Below are 18980 nucleotides of genomic sequence, written 5' to 3' on the forward strand. Positions count from 1 at the left end.
ATATAAGTCTGTGACATATTTCCATTTCATGGACACCCGGCACGAACAAAAACCTCATGAAATCATTATACCATCTTTAGACAGAACAGATACTACCCTTGGATCGTAGCCAGAAGACCAAGGAAGTATGTTTCAGTTTTACCTGCGGCCCAAAAACGACATCATTTCTTATTATTGTAATTTATTTTTTTACATTGCGTTATTGGTGATCAGGAGATCCTATTTATTAAAAACAAGGATAGAATAAGATAACATACAACGAACATTAAATTATTGTATCTTTATACTAATTTAATTTTCATAGTATGTTAGCATCTTTTCTCCTCCTTTTTAATAAATAAGATCTCCCGATCGAATAATTCATAATCCGGAACCATGATACACGTACGCTAAAGTTACTATGGTATTAATATATAGATAACTAGCAGGCCGCCTGGCGTTGCCTGGTCGTAAAATACGCATAAATATTATATTTTAATTAATATAAAAACTGAGAGATATGCATGTGAGTATTATGTTTTTTTTTCGAAACAGTTCACTTTTTGTAAGTAAAAAAAAGAAAAAATGCCCAAGTTCAAATCGAAACCACAACCTAAAAAGACTGAGCCAAGTGCGATAACCATTAGACCAGCGTGACACGATCTTTAAAAAGTGTTTTCAAAACTACTTATTCTTAACATAAGTAATCTGTAATGTGAACTATTCACGCATGCGCATTCGTGAAACAGCAAACAGACAAAAATCTGATATGTCCCACCTACCAATTTTTCAATTTTGACCGCTTCGCTTAGCCGCCCTTTTTTTCTGATGAAAACCGATTAAAATTTTTTCCACATGTCTGATTATCCTATATACCAAATTTCAAGTCTTTATATAAGAAATTTTGGGAGTATATAGGTTGAGAAGTATCCTCACTTTTATAGATATATAGATATGATGATAATAACAATAATCGGTTTTATGTCCATGCTGACATGTCTTGGACAGCTTGGAGGGAGGGGGGGAGAGAGAGAGAGAGAGAGAGAGAGAGAGAGAGAGAGATTGATTTGCCATGCGGTTTAACCATTTTATCAATTTCATGTGGTTAGTTCGCCTGAGAGCTGGTCTCTGATTGGGCAAGCCAGAAAAGAAGTTGACGGTTACAACCAATCCGCAATGATCTTATAAAGCAAAGATATTCAAATTTTCAAACCGCGAGTATATACGATGCTCCCACTTCTACAATATATAAAACAAACTTGTTTATTTCTTATAGAAATGCATATTTTAAAAGTTATACAATTTAAATTTGTTTTTGTAAAAATTAAATTTTATAAGGACATTCATGTCCCCCCCCCCCGATTTAATTTGGGGTTACTAGTAGTTACCGTTACTACTGCTCAATTGGCAAAAATCAGAGTGTAGTATCTGTTCTTCAGATGCGGCACTTCCATTTCTCGTTCTCTTTCAGTGGAGGAGAAATCCTTCACGACTGAGACAATTTTTATTTTTGTACCTTTTCTCCACGTTAAAAAAACGACCCTGGTGTCTAACTCTGTCCCGTGGGAAGGCATTGTAAATAGGTACTACTGCTCAATTATCAATACCAATTATCGCTTACCAAGGATTTGAAAACAAAGACTTATACTAAGATCAAACACAATTTTTGTAGAATAACATTGTAAAAATACAATGGTTGTAGTAAATTAAAAAAATTTTTTTTTTTTTGCTAGAATATTCTCTGGTCAGTATTAACGCTAGATATCCATAAACAGTAAGATGATGTCTTATTTTTAGAAATTAAAACATAAGATAAACGTGATAACATGGCAACAGTATATGTAATTCTCGTTACTTTCCCGGACAACGTCAAAAGGTGCAAGTTCATATAAAACGCGCTCTTAACAGCGGAGGTCTGCTAACCCAACGTTGGGAATAGTAGGTTATCTCCCCTTAATCTTTGGGAGGTGTGACCAATCAGAAAACGTATTTTCGACCTTCGCCTGCCAGTAAGCCCCGCCCCTAGAAATGCTTGTTAAACCACATAACGTCATCTGGAGTTCTACTCGTTTCTTTTTCTCTCCCCCAAAAATGTATAAATGACAAACGGAGCAAAGTAACCTTTTATTTTACCTTGAGGCACCAACTGGCAAACGACACTTGTTTCGCACGATTTTTTTTTTTTAAATAATAATAAAAAAAATCTTATTAAAGATTCGAAAACAAATCTAAAAAAAAAAAAAAAAAAAGAAAGAACGTGTATATATATCTATATATAAAATCAAGGTCAATTTTAAAAGGTTGCTTATTTTTTCATTCAAAACAAACTCATTCTTTCTTTCGCTCCAACTTTGGCAACTTAACGTCTCCTCGGCTTTTAATTTCACCGCCAGGTAAGAAAACAACAAAAAAAAATCCAATTCTTTTGTTTCTTTTGTAGTATAGTGGCGCCGCGTTCGTGAAATACGTTTTCTTTTTTTTTTTTTTTTTGTTTAATGCTTATAATTTGAAGACGTGAAAAACAGATTACAATATTCGTCTTCGTTTATGCATTTTTTTTTTCTTAATTCTAGCCAGAAAGTGATTGTTCGTATTAATTTGCCTCCCACGAGGGCAAAGTTAGACAAAAAGGTCTGTTTTTAATGTGGGGGAAAATTCACCACCCCCTCAAAATGGGGACACTTTATAATCGAAGCAAAAATAAAAATTGCTTTTAATTTAGCAGAATTTTTGGTACCTCTGTAGAGAAGTTACCGTGCTGAAATGACTTATTTAGAAAGCCCTTCTTCACATAGGAAGGGGGGTACTAGTGCAGAGAGTGATCCGCGCTATTTTAACGCTATAATTGAAAAGTTATAAAAGATTAAAATTTTTCTTTTTATAATCTGAAACTTAACTCGATGACATTAACAGGAAAAAAGTAAATTGTGGAATTTAGAAGGGGAGGGGGGGCAGTCTCTATAACGTCCAGTACCGTGTTTAATTTTTTTAAAGATATGATTTTCAAGGTAAATTTTTTTTTTTTTACGATATCTTATTCGTCGAATATTCGAAAACAGATTAGTTACCCGCTACCGGCGCTACCCATGTTAAGAATGGCTTTCGGTAGTAATGCAAATGCACTTATTGATCAGTGTTGAAATGTTATTTAGAAAGCCATTCTTAACCTGGGGAGGGTGTTTTGTACCTACTTTAACTTTACAATTTAATAAAAACATCTTGAAATTTAAATACTATGAAAAAAATATATATACTGAGTGCCCCACAGTGCCCCACCATTTTGCAATTTTCCAATACATCGGTAAACACTTGAGCTGAATAAACATGTTTCATTAAATAAAAACACTAAAAAAAAATCCAGTTAGGTAGAAAATTAACTTATCTTGCCTTTGACAACATTTATTTTTTATATATTTGTGTTTTTGACAACTTTTTCGAATCTGTGTACAGTCTGTACACAGATTCGAAAAATCGCTTTTTTAGAAATTTACCTGTAAAGTCCGAAGTTTAAAACCTTATTTTATAAGAACACATTGTTTTTTTTTTGTCTTTTTTTTTTTTTTTAATGAAACCTTGGTCCTTGCTCCTTTTAATTGAAAAAATAATTAGGGCTTGAATTACATTTTTCGAGGAGTTATAAGCTTGAAAAGACAGGGGGTCGAATAATTCACGCATCTCATTTTGAAATGTCTATTAAAAAGTAAATAATTAATTTATCTTGAATAGTTTTATATATCACAAATTGAAGAGAAAAGGTCAATAAATAATATATTCAAATTTAAAACAAAAAGAAAATCGCTTTTTTAGAAATTTACCTGTAAAGTCCGAAGTTTAAAACCTTTTTTTAAAAAAAAAAACACTTTTTTTTTTTTTTTTTTTTTTTTTTTTTTATAATAAAACCTTGGTCCTTGCTCCTTTAATTGAAAAAAAAAAAATTAGGGCTTGAATTACATTTTTCGAGGAGTTATAAGCTTGGAAAGATGGGGTGGAATTATTCACTATTTTCACGAAATTTCTGACACTGCTAGTACAGTACAGAGTACCCTGAATTCGTTGCCATGGGTCGCCACCAGTGGAACTCTATTACCAAACGGTCATATAAATTCAAGTTGAATTCAGCCTGTCTTAATCCAATATAAATAATTGCAAGCGGATCTGGACGAGAATCCCCCCCTCCCCACCTAAGAGCGGCTTTCAGAATGAACTCCCCATGCTAAGAACGGCTTTTTTCAATGGATTGATTGGACCCTAATATATAGGGAGGTAATTCTCGTTTAGGTCCACCTTTCTTTTAAATGACGACTCTTAAAGGTTTTCGACTATGCTGAATACGAAAATCGTATTGAAATTTTTCAGAAATAAGTAGTTATCGAGATATAAAAAGTTGTATTATGCATTGTATTTGGCGGCTATCTTTGTTACGCGCGTGCGCGCCATAAACAAATCTACGTGCGTAACAAAGATGGCCGCCAAAGAATACAATGCATAATACAACTTTTTATATCTCGATAACTAATTATTTCTGCAAAATTTCAATGTGATTTCTGTATTCAGCATAGCCGTAAACCATGGCCTTCGTTATCTTGTCTTTTAAGACTGTCTTGCGTACGACTATAAAAGTCGTCATTTAAAAGAATTGTGGACCTAATCTAAAAAAATATCCGATTTAATGAACAAGATACCGTCAAAGTTGAATTCACCTTTCATATCCTATTTAAAAATGGCACCGCCTTTTAACTGCAGAAGTATCTTAATTTTCATTTTAAAATTATGTATTTTTACGACCCAACCATCCAATGTTAAGAACGGCTTCCGGGATACTCCCAACCTTCCATGTTAAGAACGGCTTTCGAGATTGGGGGGGGAGGTTATTCCGAAAGCCGTTCTTAACATGGAGAGGTGGGGGTGTTTATAATACACAGGGGCACGTCGTAAAAATTTACCGAAAATTATTCCGGCAAATTTTACCTTGAAAATGATTTTGTGACTTTATGACCGTTTGATGCCGGATTGACCATCTATTGATGGCGGTCCACGACCACGAATTTGGAATAGGGTCATGTGAGCAAAAAACAAACAAAAACTTCAATATCGCTATAAAATCTTAATTTTACTATACCAATGACAGTGTGGGGGCAGAAAATACTGAAATGTAATAAAAGCTCATTCCTTGATTCACCGATGGAAGAAAACAAACTTTGCGGAAAATTCCTACGACTCATCGTGTTTGTAATTGGATAACATCGTCTTATCACACGACGCATTTTTCCTTTTCTATTCATAATTCGGTTGTAATTAATACGTTAGTTTATGTTAAGATTCGTTTGTCATTGAACTTTGGCTTGAAGTGATATTGACAGAACGAATATTTTTAAGCATACTTTATATAGCCACCACCTCGTCATAGAAAAAAATCGGTAAATTTTTACGACGTGCCTCCTCAGCGTATTATAAGTACCCCAATCTCCCCATGTTAAGAATGGCTTTCCGAATAAACACCCTCAACCTCGAAAGCCATTCTTAACATGGAGATTGGGGCGTTTATTGCGAAAGCCGTTATTAATATGGGGTGGTTGGGGGGTGTTTATACTACGCTGGAGTGGAACAGTGGAACACTGGAGCAATAAAAAAAAAAGAAAAAAAAATACCAAAAAGACTTTAAAGTGGGAATTGATCTGTCTACATCCTACAAATACATCTTGCGTGTGTTCATCTTCCGTAACATGAAATCAACCAATTCTGGGCTACATAGCGTGAAACAGAACGAGTAAGCATTTTTGGGACATTTTCAAAATTGCCGGCATAGAATTTCTAACGTAAAAAAACAAAAAAAAACAAAAAAAAAACAGCAAAAGTACTTATCGTGCTGAAATAATAACGTTATTGGTACTTGTGTATTTTTGGTACAGCACTGGCGCACTGGAATAACGTTATTTCGAAAGCCATTCTTAACATGTAGAAGAAACGGTGTTTTGTGACTATTGTGCTTCCACTTAACAATTTAATCAGAAAGATCGTGAAACTTGAATTTCACCTGGAAAAAAACGTTTAAAAATAGCGTGGTACCAAAAATACATAAGCACCAGCACCACTTTATTTAAAAAGCCATTCTTAACATGGGGAGGTGAAAGGTGTTTTATAACTTCTCTACTTTCACCTAACAATTAACTAAAATATCGTAAAACTGGAATTTAACTTGACCCCCCCCCCCTAAAAACAACAACAAGTAATTGGTTTTGTTTAGGATTTTGATGAGGATTAAATTTGGATATATTGAAGTTTTTAGTTTTAAGATAATTATGCAGAATACAGACCTTACTGAAATAATGTTTAGAAATCTCTTCTTAACATGGGGAGGGGGGCTTATTAAATTCTGTATTTTCACCTAACAATTTAATAAGATATCGTAAAAATTGCATTTGACTTAAAAATGCGGCGAAATGGAAGATTGGGTGACCGGAAATACGACGGAACCGGTGTCGTGTGAAAACATGGTGTACGAAACCGAACTTCCGGTTTTGTTGTACAACAAATTGGCATGAAAGAAAATAACCTTTTTGTACACAATTTTAGGTAAAACTTGCGGAGAACGCTGTTTTACGGTTGTTATAATAATGGAACGGAAATTGAAATCAAAATCTAAAGCAGAGCGTTCTCCACAAGTTTTATACCCAATTTTATTTTTGCAGATGTGTATTTTAAGTTTGCACACCCAAAAAAGGGAAACATGACTTGAGCAAAAAAAAAAAAAACCCAAAACGTAAACAATGTGTAATGAATCGAAGTAAATTCTTGTAATGAATTTAAAAAATTATTAAAAAAAAAAAAACTTGAAGTATTTATCAAAATATTTATTTCACAATTATATAAATAAGTAAATTTGTAAACACTTTTTAAATCCGTTTTCTAAACTAAGGAGCCGTAACCATTATTAAATACTGTTATAAGAATTATTAAAATTGTTCTGTGGCATAATGAGTGATTGCAGGTTGCTTCGTTTCGGTTAACATAATCGGTTTTCTTTTTACATAATACCCTACTCCAGGTTTCAATAAAACGCAGTTTTGTGAAACAAAAACATAATGTCAGCTACGGCACGGCTTTCAAACGTTTTATTTTTTTTTCGCCAGAATTCATAGTTTGCTACTAGTGCAGTTTAGTTTCACATGCACGAGCAAGTCTTCATTTTAGCGTTCCAACCACGTAACGTAAGTTAATAAACACCGCTCTTCTCCCCATGTTAAGAATGGCTTTCTCAATTGGCTTGTGAATGTTAGTGCCTAGGTTTTAAATTATCTTTATAAAAGTTGATACAGCAGAATAAGCGACCGCGACTCTGTCCGCGGCGCGGCACAGCAATCAGCATTCAGTGGCAGATATTTTATTTTTCTAAGAAAAAAACAAAACAAAAAAAAAAAACTGAATATTTCATAAATTATGTTCACTAAAAACAAATTCGAAACCATAACATTTTATATACAAAAGAATCAAACACTGATATTTTTTTTTATCTGACACTGCTGCTGCCGACTTCAAGTCGCCTGTTTTTCTCCACCCCTCCCGCGACAATATAATAATTTTTACGCACATTTTTCATCGTATTCTGGTTTAAGTCGACGACCTCATTTGTCATTGTTTATGGCGAAATTCATTCACGTTTAAATTGACGTTTATTGCAAAAAGAAAAAAAAAATCCATGCTAAAAGGGTTCGTTTTTATTTTTCGAACCATTTGTCGATTATTTTTATAAAAGAATAAAGTTGCTAAACAAGTCGTGTATAAACTTTCTACATCTAAAATTTAGGTTCAATTGAATTATTACATCAGCCACCAGAAAATTTTGTTTACTGTAATTTGACTAAAATGTTTCAAGAGCAGCTTATTTATTAAAGCTGTAAAGTTCGAGATAATCGATGGAATTTTCTGGAAAATTCAAATCATTTTACGGGTTTTGGCTGAAAATATTTACGCTTTTTATTTAAAATTTTGGTGCTAGTGCACTTACTGATCCGCGCTAAAGTTTTTTTTTTTATTCAATTGTTAGGTTGAAGTACAGGAATAGGTACAAAATACCCTCCCCTCCCCATGTTAAGAATGGCTTTTTAAATGTTATTTCAGCACGGATCAACTGCACTAGTACCAAAACTTTTTGTTTTAAGTTGAACGTAAGCCTAAATTCGTTAAAAATACAAAATTAAACTCACAAATTGACCGGTTGTTTCGGAAATGAAATATTTTTGAAATTGTTAAATCACTACAAAAAACGGCGCACCGCCGGAGCTGACCGCCCGTCCGCCCGGTACGACACGAGTGCCCACTCCCTCACTTTTTTTTTTTTTTTTTTTTTTTTCGACAATTATAGCTGAAAAAATTTTGAAAAAAAAAAAGGTAAAACTATACAAACACCGTGACAGCGAATTAACCCTAACCCCTAACCCTAAACCCTAACCCTAACCCTAAACCCTAACCCTAACCCTAACCCTAACCCTAACGCTGTCACGGTGTTTGTATAATAATACCAAAAAAAAAGGTACTTCTACAGTTTCTCGCCGAAAATGGAAATTTATGAAATAATAAAAAAAAAAATAAATAAATTAATTAATTAAACTAGATATTAATTACTTCCGGAAAGAATTATATAAAGTGAAAGAAAACGTATATCCGTAATTGTTTAATTGGAAAAGTTTCGATTGAGTTTATTACTGACACAAATTCGAAAGAGTTGTCAACAAAAAATAAATATATAACAAACGTTATCAAAGTTACTTTTCTACCTAACTGGATAATTTTCTAGTGTTATTTAACATAACATGTTTATTCAGTTCGAAAAACGGTGTAAAGTGTAGTATCTGTTCTTCAGATGCTGCACTTCAATTTCCTGTTCTGTCAGTGGAGGAGAAATCCTTCACGACTGAGACAATTTTTATTTTTGTTCCTTTTCTCCACGTTAAAAAACGACCCTGGTGTCTAACTCTGTCCCGTGGGGAGGCATTGTAAATAGGAAGTGTTTACCGATTGGAAAGTTAAAATAATTAAAAAAAAAGAAAAAAAAAAAAAAAGACAAAATCCTGCTTCCTGCTACGCTCAATATGTTACCGTGACATAGGCTGACACATATTCGGTGGTGTTTTAACTCCTTTTCCCAAACTTATCGCGTTAAAGAGTCGGGCGTCATTTTTAATTTTCCAATATATCGGTAACACTGAATGTTTTTCGAGCTAAATAAACATGTTACATAAAATAAAAACACTAGAAAATTATCCAGTTAGGTAGAAAAGTAAATTATAACTTTGATAAGTTGTTATATATATATATATATATATATATATATATATATATATATATATATATATATATATATATATATATATATATATATATGTGTGTGTGTGTGTGTAGTGTTATAATAGAATAATTCCAGGAGGAAATCCGGGTATGAGAGCTCAATGTGGTAAACAGAGCAATAACATAAAAATATAACACGGAAATTACATAATTGTTGATGCAATAATTTATTTCAACCTTTGGTATTTTCAAGCATCTAAACTAGACAATTACAGTTTTAGATGCTTGAAAATACCATAAGGTTGAAATAAATTATTGCATCGACAATTATGTAATTTCCGTGTTATATATATATATATATATATATATATTTACAATTTTTTTTTTAACTTTTCGAATCTGTAATACAAACCCAAACAATTTTGTAATTTTTTTATTTCCTACTTCGGTCATAGTTTAAAATACTGATTTCTCCCTCTGATTTTAACGGCAGGTGACCGAAAAAATGGCGTCTTCATTTTCGCCGATAAATTATAGAAGTACCAAAAAATTAAATGACTTTTAAAAAGGGGATTCACTAGTAGTGTCAGAAAATCGCCATTTAAAAATGTGATAAAAACTTGAATAATTAGACCTGCTATCTTTCGAAGCTTATAACTACTTGAAAAATGTAATTCAAACCCTAATTTCTTTTTCAATAAAAGGAGCAAAGACCAAGTTTTAAAATAACAGGTTTAATAGCGAAATATGCAATATTTGTTTTTAAATCCGTTTTCTTTAAAAAAAGATTTCCAGAAAATCAACAAATTTTAACTTAGAATATAATATATTCCAAAAATCACTTGCCTATAAAAAATACTAATCAATGGGTACTTCCATTCTTCACTAAGAATTTATCCATATTTATATTTTATATTTCACTAGTGGGGGGTACCCGGTGTGCCCAGGTGTTTGGAGGTGCGTGTGGTGTTGGGTAAATCGAAACTGCGGGGAGGGGGGGGGTTAAAATAAAAAGTTTTGGTAAGGTAAGTATGAGGATCGAACCTGAAGTCTTGAGGCAAAGTTGGAAATTAAAGTGAAAAAAAGAAATGTGCGACGTTAACCACTGGGCCACTGCGACATACAACGGAAACATGTTTAAATTTATTTAGCTATTAAAAACAGAATTGACATGTGGCCACAATAAAATTTAACTCTGCTGCTTCTATATAGAAGTCGTGCAGTTGACTTTTGCTGCGAGGCAGCATTTGGGTTTGTTTACCCAATTCTCCAAGATGTTGGAGGGGGAAACCAGCTCCCCATTGTCCAGATTGAATAGCAATTGTCTGATATAAGGAGTTTGGCCTCACATTGGTCAAAGCTGATTGCTTCTGGACGTTTCCTGGTGCGATTGCCGGGAACCTTCCCTTAGCTTTGAATTAGTTTCGCTTTCTATACGAAAAAGCTGAACGAACACAAGACGGGCTGAAATAGCAATAATTTTGTAAAAATCGACATGAATAAATCTAGAGGCAACCTGCGTTCCCAAATCCTAGATATTATCTAGGGGCTATATAAACAGTTCTAAGCAATAGTATCCCCCCCCCCGGGAGCGTCGGCAAAAAAAGCCTTTGTGAGACATGTACGAAATGGTCACACACATTTTGCCTTTTATATATAGACTTTTTTATATATAGATGTCCTTTTTAAATAAAATACTTCAAGCAAGGATTAAAAAAATACTGCAGCATCAGATGTTTCACAACTGTAATAAAAGGAGACAAATGTCTCCTTTTATTACAGTTGAGAACTTCGGTGGCCTTAAGCGCTAGAATTAATTTCCCTTTCTATTGCTGGCTGTAAACAAAAGTTAGTAAATATGGGCCACCGTAACTTGGAAAATGATTACATTTCACTTATCAGTTTTTACCGTTAAAAAAATTCCACTCGATCGATTTTTCTTTTTTTTTTTTTCTTTCTTCTCTTAAAGAAATACATGAGTTTTTGATTTAATATATTTCATTTCTTTATGGAGTGTTTTTTTATCTAAAAAAAAAAAAAAAAAAAAAAAAAAAAATTGCATGAAGCAGAAAAAAATTGTTGGTGTTCAATCTTTTCAGGACAAAATTTAAAAAATGTGAGATTTCACTTAAAAAAAAAAAAAAAGTTTTAAACTGTTGACTTTACAGGTAAATTTGCACCAGTGCTATTCTATTTTGTTTTGTTTTGAATTAGATTTTATTTATTGATCTTTTATCTTTAATTTGTGATAGATAAATCTGAGGTGAGAAAATTTTCATTTTAATAGATTTCAAAATAGGAGGGGGGGGGGGTAAATAAATAAAAAAAAAACGTTTGTCTAGAATATTCGATTTATTGGAAAGAGCATAAAATTTCACATTAAACCTGCAAATATTGTAAAAATTGAATCAATAGAAAATTTTTAAATAGAAAAAAAATTTAACTCTTAAAATTCAGTTCATTTTATTACGTAAAAAATGGCTGCATGAGCGCGCGCAGGAACTTTGTAAACACTAATTTTTTATTTAAAAAAAAAAAAAAAAAATTTCTATTTTTCAAAACTAATAGTTTATTTTGGAAGTATATTCCATAAAGAAATTAAACAAACCACTTTAAAAAGAGAAATTACGATCGATTGAGATTGTCGGACTGACTTCCTCATCTTGGTTGTTATTGTCACAACGTTTCGGCCGTTTTGCCCTCCGGCCTTCGTCAGGTGTTTTGTATCGAACTGGGGAACTGTTTGTTAGGAGTCTCGAACCCAACCCTTTATTATTATTATTACGGGGGTACCATGTTCGGACTCCAGCTAGGCTTTGGGACATAGTTGCTGATTCTCTGTTTTGAATGTTACTTTTTTCACTGCCTTCGTTCAGGATTGAACTCAGCACCTTTGGGTAACTGTAAACTTTGATACAACGTCTAGAACCACTCAGCCATATGTCACTAGGACAATTCTTAGTTGGTTTTTGTTAATGTTAAACCTATGTTGTTATTCAAGGTTTTCTCTCTCTATCAGAGGTGTCCAAATTGCATTCGGCTCTATGCTTGGTTTGCTCAGTAGGTTGTTATGTCCGAGCATGTGAGCTGTTTAAGTTTTCTCACTTTCCAGTGGGTCTCTGTTATTATTTTTACTTCATCCCATCCCGGACATAACAACCTACTTTGAATTTGGTAGTCTGTGAAGGTCAACTCGGTAAACTTTGACTTCTTGCCAGCCAAATTTTCGCCCCAAAACTGATTAAAAAGCTTGCATGTCTGAATACCTTTTATGTAAAATTTCAAGTGTTTAGACCCAAAATTGGCTTAATAGTTTGGTAGAGACTGCAAAGGTAAAATCTTCTGAACTTTGACTCATTGGAAGCCAAATTTTCAGCAAAAAACTATTAAAAAGCTTGCCCTATGTCTGAATACACTTTATGTAAGATTTCAAATGTTTAGACCAAAAATTGGCTAAGTATTTTGGTAGAGACTGCAGAGGTCAAATTTTTAAAACTTTGACCCCAATTATGACCTTAATATTTATTATTTGGGCTCAAATCAAATTATAAAGTTAGATCCATGTCCAAGTAACCTATATCTAAAATTTCAAGTGCTTAGACCCAAAATTGGCGGAGGAGTTTGGTAGAATTCTCAAAGGTTAAATCGTTGAACTTTGACCCACTTAACAGCCAAATTTCTGGCCGAAAACTGATTAAAGATTTTTCCAAATCTGAATACCCCTTATGTCAAATCTCGAGTCTGTAGACAGAAAGTTATTTGGTAGGGAAGTGTACACATTTTATCTTTTATAGATTGGCACTTTTGTTTACAAAGCCATTCAGCGGTAGTGATGTCAATTTTTAGGTACGATGACAAAACTTTATATGTATTTTTTTTTTTTTTTTTTTTTAATGCATAAAGTATAAAAATAGAAGTTTTATTTGAACAATCTTTAAACTTTTATAACAAAATCATAACCTTTTATAATGTTTATGAACTATTTTTTAACAAGATTTTTTTAAGATAATTTTTTTCATATATATTATACTAACATGGGTACCTGGCGTTGCCTGGGTGTGGAGAGGTGGTATAAGGCTATTGAGTCCCCCTCCCACCCCAGCCCTAAAAAAACTAAAATAAGTGCCCGTGCAAGCGCAAAAAAAAAGAATTAACTGCAGTAGCCAGGCTTGAACCTGTAACGTGAAAAACAGCTAATAGGCTAGCTGTCTCGGCCACCGCGACGTATGACATCATTGGCCTTCAAAATAACCTTTCATAAATGTGTAACACCACGTGTGCCTCCCTCGTCAGATCGCCGACTCCCAACGTCGTGTACCGTGGATTTTTCGTTCATGGCCGGATCGTCATTTTCTCGCTGGCGACATGCGTGGTTTCACAAAGTACAAATATGAACAAAGGAAAAACACAAACGCTAATGTTCACATATAAATTGACTGTTGGAATTGCGTGTGTGTATCTTCTCCCCGTTCTATTGAGCTTACATTCGTCTATCTCTGTTTCACAGTCAACTCTATAACTGTTCAACTGTAGTCGTTATCAACTCCCATCTGTTGTCTGCCGCATCTAGATCTCAACAGCCTGTCTCCTCTGTCTTGGTCTCTCGGGTCGCCCACCCCACCCTGGCTACCGGAAGCTGCCCTTCCCTGTTTTATCAGTAGGTTTCTATTATTGTTTGCTATTTTCTATCTATTGTTGATTATAGGATATTTCCGATTTCTTTGTTTATTCTAAGCTATTTCCTCTTCCTTTGTCTATTCCCCCCTCTCAGCACTTAGTGGCTCAAATCCACCCCAGGGCCACTTTATAGTATCACAAATGTACGTTGAAATTGGTAGGTGTGTGACTTGCAAAAGTCGACGTTAAAAAACAGCCCAGTTGATCAGCACAGAATTAATCTTTTTGGCCAATTTTTATATATTTGTCATCCAGGAGATTGATCTTTCTAACGATACCAATTTTGTCACTGTCCGTGTGTCAAGCTTTTGTCAAACATACACACACAAACATTTTCCTTTTTATATAATAAATTATCATGGGTAGCCAGTGTTGCCTGAGTGAAGAGGTGGTATACTAAAGCTATTGAGCCACCAACCCCCAGAAAAAAAAATCAAAACAACTTTTGTTTCAATCAAAATAGCAAGTACCCGTGTGAGTACAAAAAAAAAAAAAAGTCGCAGTAGCCAGGTTTGAACTCGTAATGCAAAAGAGGAAAAAGATGTGAAAAAAGAAAACATGTTAGCAGTCTCGGCCACAGCGACTTATGACGTTACGGGCAAAATGACGTCTTTAAAACGTACGTTGAGATTGCTAGGCATCTGACTCCTCCTTGCAAAAAGAACGGCCCAGTTGACCAGCACAGAATTAATATTTTTGGCAAATTTTTATATATTTGTCATCTGAGAGATCGATCTTTCTAACAATACCAAACTTGTCATTGTGTGTAGAAAGTTTTTGGCAGACACACATACTAACACACATTTTGCCTTTATATAATAGACTAGCGGTGGTACCCGGCATTGCCTGGATGTTTAGAGGTGTATGAGTGTGGTTTTTTTTTGGGGGGGGGGAGGGGGTTGAAACAAAAGAATAAGCAAAGTAATAACCATGTTTAGATATTATATAAAAAAAACAATGTTGAAACTTTTTAAAAAAATCGGAAAAACAAACGTGATGCAAACGAACGATGTTAAAATTTCTTAAAATCGGAAAAACAAAACGAACATGATGCAAAACAATGTTAAAACTTTAAAAAAATCTGAAAAGCAAAAAACAGCGACCACGAAAAATGGCATAATAACCAAGTTTCAATATTAAAACTTGAAAAATCAAAATTTATCCAATGCCTCGGATCGAACCTACAATCTGAAGATAACAACGCTGCCACTTTGACCATTGTGCCATGACCGCTTGAGCGAATCTGGGTCGCTTTTTATAATATTTAAACTAATTTAAGGACCGGCGTATTTGCCTAGATTGTCATGAGGGAACGATTTTTTTTTTCTACCTCTCCCTGTAAAGTGTCTCGTTGAGGGTGTAGGAATTAACATTTTTTAGCCAATTTTTTGATATCTGTCGTCCAAAGATCGAGCTTCAAAATGATAGCTATCTGGTGAAAATCTGTCACCTGGGTCAAAGTTTTTGAGACATAGAAACACACACACACACATTCCCTTTTATATAATAGACTAGCGGGGCTGCCTTGTGTGTGTGTGGGGGGGGGTAGATTATTACAAAAAAAAACAAAAAAAAAAACAATGTCAAACTTAAAAAAAAAAAAAAAACACTGAACATGCCCGGCATTGCCCGTGTGATAAAAGAAAAGTTTTGGTAGGTAGGTAGGATTGAACCCGGAACCTTGAGGTGAACGTGAAAAAAATCCTGATGCGTTACCTGTTCGCCCATGATGGCAGAGTAACAAAAGTGCTTTAATTTAACAATAAAAACTTAATTGACAGGGGCGCGAATTTAATGATAATGAGGTCAAACATATCCCGCAGTTAAGTTTTGCTGCGAGGCAGTTTTTTTTTGTTTTCTTTCCCCAACTTTGGTTGTTTGCTTCCCCAAGATGTTGGGGGAAGAGGGGGAAACAAGCTCCCTAGTGTCCCAATGAATAGCAATTGTCTGATATAAGTGGTTTCCCCGCACTGATCAAACCTTATTGCTTTTATGGACGCCCCTGCCACGAGTGCCAGGGAGCTGATGCTATGGAGTCAGTTTCGCTTTTTTATACTGAAAAAGCGTTTTCTACAAGGAAGGATCATTTTTTGTTGACATTTTCGCAAGTTATCGTCTCCTTCCGATTGACTACTCTCAATTTCAACACTCGCTACTTCCGGTTTTGCCATGGACGCATCAGCTAAGATGTTATTTTATTTTTTCCCCGTTTTTCCTACTTCGCGTTACGGGTTTGAATCAGCCTGTCTACTACCACTTTTTTTTAACACCTCTACCTGGAGTGCCTACTGTTTTGATCCTCCCCCTTCGGTACTACCCTTCCCGGGGTTCCTTACTACACCACATCCACACACCAGGCAATGCCGGGTACCTCTGCTAGTTTTATTATAAAAGTTTAACGACTTTGAATAAAACTTCTATTCTGATATTTGCATAAAAAAAATTTTTGGTCATCCATACCTTGAAATTTGTCTGACGTCAATTCTGTCGAATGGCTGTGTAAACAAAGTACCAATCTTAACTAAAGGCCAATATTTAAATATTTGTAGGGGTACTCAGTTTCTAATGCAGTGTTCTAGTAAATCGATCACCCATTTTAGAACAATTCTGTTTAAGGTCAAGTTTTGCAAATTTAGCCTTTTTTAAAGCAGTTTAGCCTTTTTAAAAAAGAGAACGGAGCCCTAAAAAAGTTTCAAACAAAAAAAGAATTAACCAACCCTCTAAAAAAAGAAAAAAAAAAAATAGCAGAGAGTACCTGTGCCAGCAAAAAAAAAAATTAGCTGCAGTAGCCAGGCTCGAACCTATAACACGAAAGAGGAACAGGTGAAAAAAGGCCAACTACTTAGCTCTCGATGTTCAAAATAAGACTAGTAAGGAGTATGATGACCTTGGAAAAATTTTGAAAAAAAAACAAACTGACCCCTCATTTTAAGAAATGGCCTAGAATTAATACTTTTGGCCAATTTTTACATATTTGTTGGCTGAGAGACTGATCTTTCAAACAATACAATTTTGTCGGTGTTGGTTGCGTGTGTTGAAAGTTTTTGGCACACAAACATTTTGCCTTAGATTATTTTAAAAAGCGAAATTCAAAAAAGGCTTAAAGACGACATGAATTTAAAATGGATGATGGATTTACTAGAACATTGCATTAGAAATTGGCCCCCCCCCAACCATACCCCCACCCCCACACAAATATTTAAATATTTTTGATAATCTGGTAGACAAGTGTTATTTCCATAATAATCCGTTGGAAAAGATGAAAAGGAAAAAAACAGGGGAGGGGCAAGATTCTTTAGGTTCGCCAAAATGCTTGTACAGATTGGGCCCCATGGCCTACAAGGTCAATGTTAAGATTGCCGGTCCAAATAGATTTTTGTCAATTTGCAGTTTATTTCCAACTGAATGCTCCTCTTTGACTTTCTAGTTTTTCGGATCTGTTGAAAACGAATATCACATTTAAAGCTGGTCCTGACAAATAGTTTTCCTGATCTTAATACGTGCTGCAGTCCATGTACCTGAGAAGCTTTCTTTATTTTACTGTTCTGAAAGTTCTATCCAAAAATCCTGTCTTGTAAACAGGATGCGATCAAGTAAATTCTGCTTGTTGTCAGTCGTAAGAAACTTATTTCGAAAACGCTTTCAAATTGACTGTTTTTGCAGATTTTTGTATGCAAATTATTTCTTAAATTCAGGGAGATCCGCTGTTTTTATTTCTTTTCATGTTATAAATTCTTTCGTATATCAACCTGCTCCCCTCATAAAAATATCTCCTCGGAAATCAATGGAAATTGTGTATATAAATTCGATATTCCTTCCAGGTTCCTAATCCTAACGATAAGTAGCATATATATATATATATATATATATATATATATATTTAAATAAGGGAGTAGTCACCAACAATGTGTATTTTTTAACATTATTTTATTATTCCGGGTCTTGGTTTTTCATTGAGAATTATGTTTGGATCATTGTAATAATGTTTTTAATCATTTGAAAATAATTTCTGACGAGGACACATCACAGACCGTCTGAAACGCGCGTAAAAACGATTTCAATGACTTAAAAACATTATTACAATGATCCAAACATAATTCTCAATGAAAAACCAAGACACGGAATAATAAAATAATGTTAAAAAATATGCATTGTTGGTGACTACTCCCTTATTTAAATATACATCTTTCTTTCGTTGGAATTTCTTAACCCATTTTATATATATATATATATATATATATATATATATATATATATCTCCAAAACCTTTTGGTCTTGGCCTGAAACTTGCTGCTAGGGTTTCAAATGATCTGAAATAACAGCAAGGGGAGACTTGATTCCAAATATTTCGCATAGTATATCTCCCCTCTTTTAGAAATAGGATAAGATGAATATCTCCAGTATCAAATAATCTTTATACACTGAAATTTACCTTATGTATGAAAACCAAAGAGGGGAGATATAACATGAGAAATATTTGGAATCAAGTCTCCCCTTGCTGTTATTTCAGATCATTTAAAACCATAGCAGCAAGTTTTTGTCTCTCCCCCCTCCTCCATCAAGGTCATAGGTTTTGGGGAAATATCAGATATTTTGTAATTCATATGCAAAACTAGGAAAACAAATGACTATGATAGAAGTATTGGTAAAGGGGCATCTTTCCACCCATGAAAAATCCTTTAAAATTACCACTATTACAGGTTTTCGAGGTTGCTGAAAACGAAAATAACAGTAAAAATCCCAGGAAACTAGTAGTTTCCAAGATGTAAAGAAATTATAACGTGGGGGATCACTTTTCTATATTAATTTAACGTAAAATGAACATCCATACAGTGGGTGTTCATTTTACCTTAAATTAATATAAAAAAGTGATCTCCCATTTCTTGAAACAGTAATGTGTGACCTTAAGGGCATCTGGCCTTGGAGGGGAGAGTAAAATTTGCTGCTATGGTTTCAAATGATCTGAAATAAAAACAAGGGGAGACTTGATTCCAAATATTTCATGTTATATCTCTCCTCTTTTAGAAATAGAGTAAGAT

General features: G+C 34.0%; 1 protein-coding gene across 2 annotated transcripts in view; it reads left to right on the forward strand.

The window, feature by feature from the left end:
* Window positions 1-1699: 1699 nt before the first annotated feature.
* LOC145249018 (protein phosphatase 1K, mitochondrial-like) overlaps window positions 1700-18980 on the forward strand; it is a 30327-nt gene continuing 13046 nt past the window's right edge. Inside the window, exon 1 of one of the 2 annotated variants that reach the window (XM_080110877.1) lies at window positions 1700-2372. The gene's annotated coding sequence lies outside the window, so the exon portion shown is untranslated. Of the gene's footprint in view, window positions 2373-4431; window positions 5747-18980 lie in introns of those variants that run through there. The other variant, XM_080110878.1, reaches the window with a different exon arrangement.

This window comes from Euprymna scolopes, chromosome 27, assembly GCF_053919585.1.
Source record: "Euprymna scolopes isolate OS-2025 chromosome 27, ASM5391958v1, whole genome shotgun sequence".
In the NCBI taxonomy this organism is placed as follows: Eukaryota; Metazoa; Mollusca; class Cephalopoda; order Sepiida; family Sepiolidae; genus Euprymna; species Euprymna scolopes.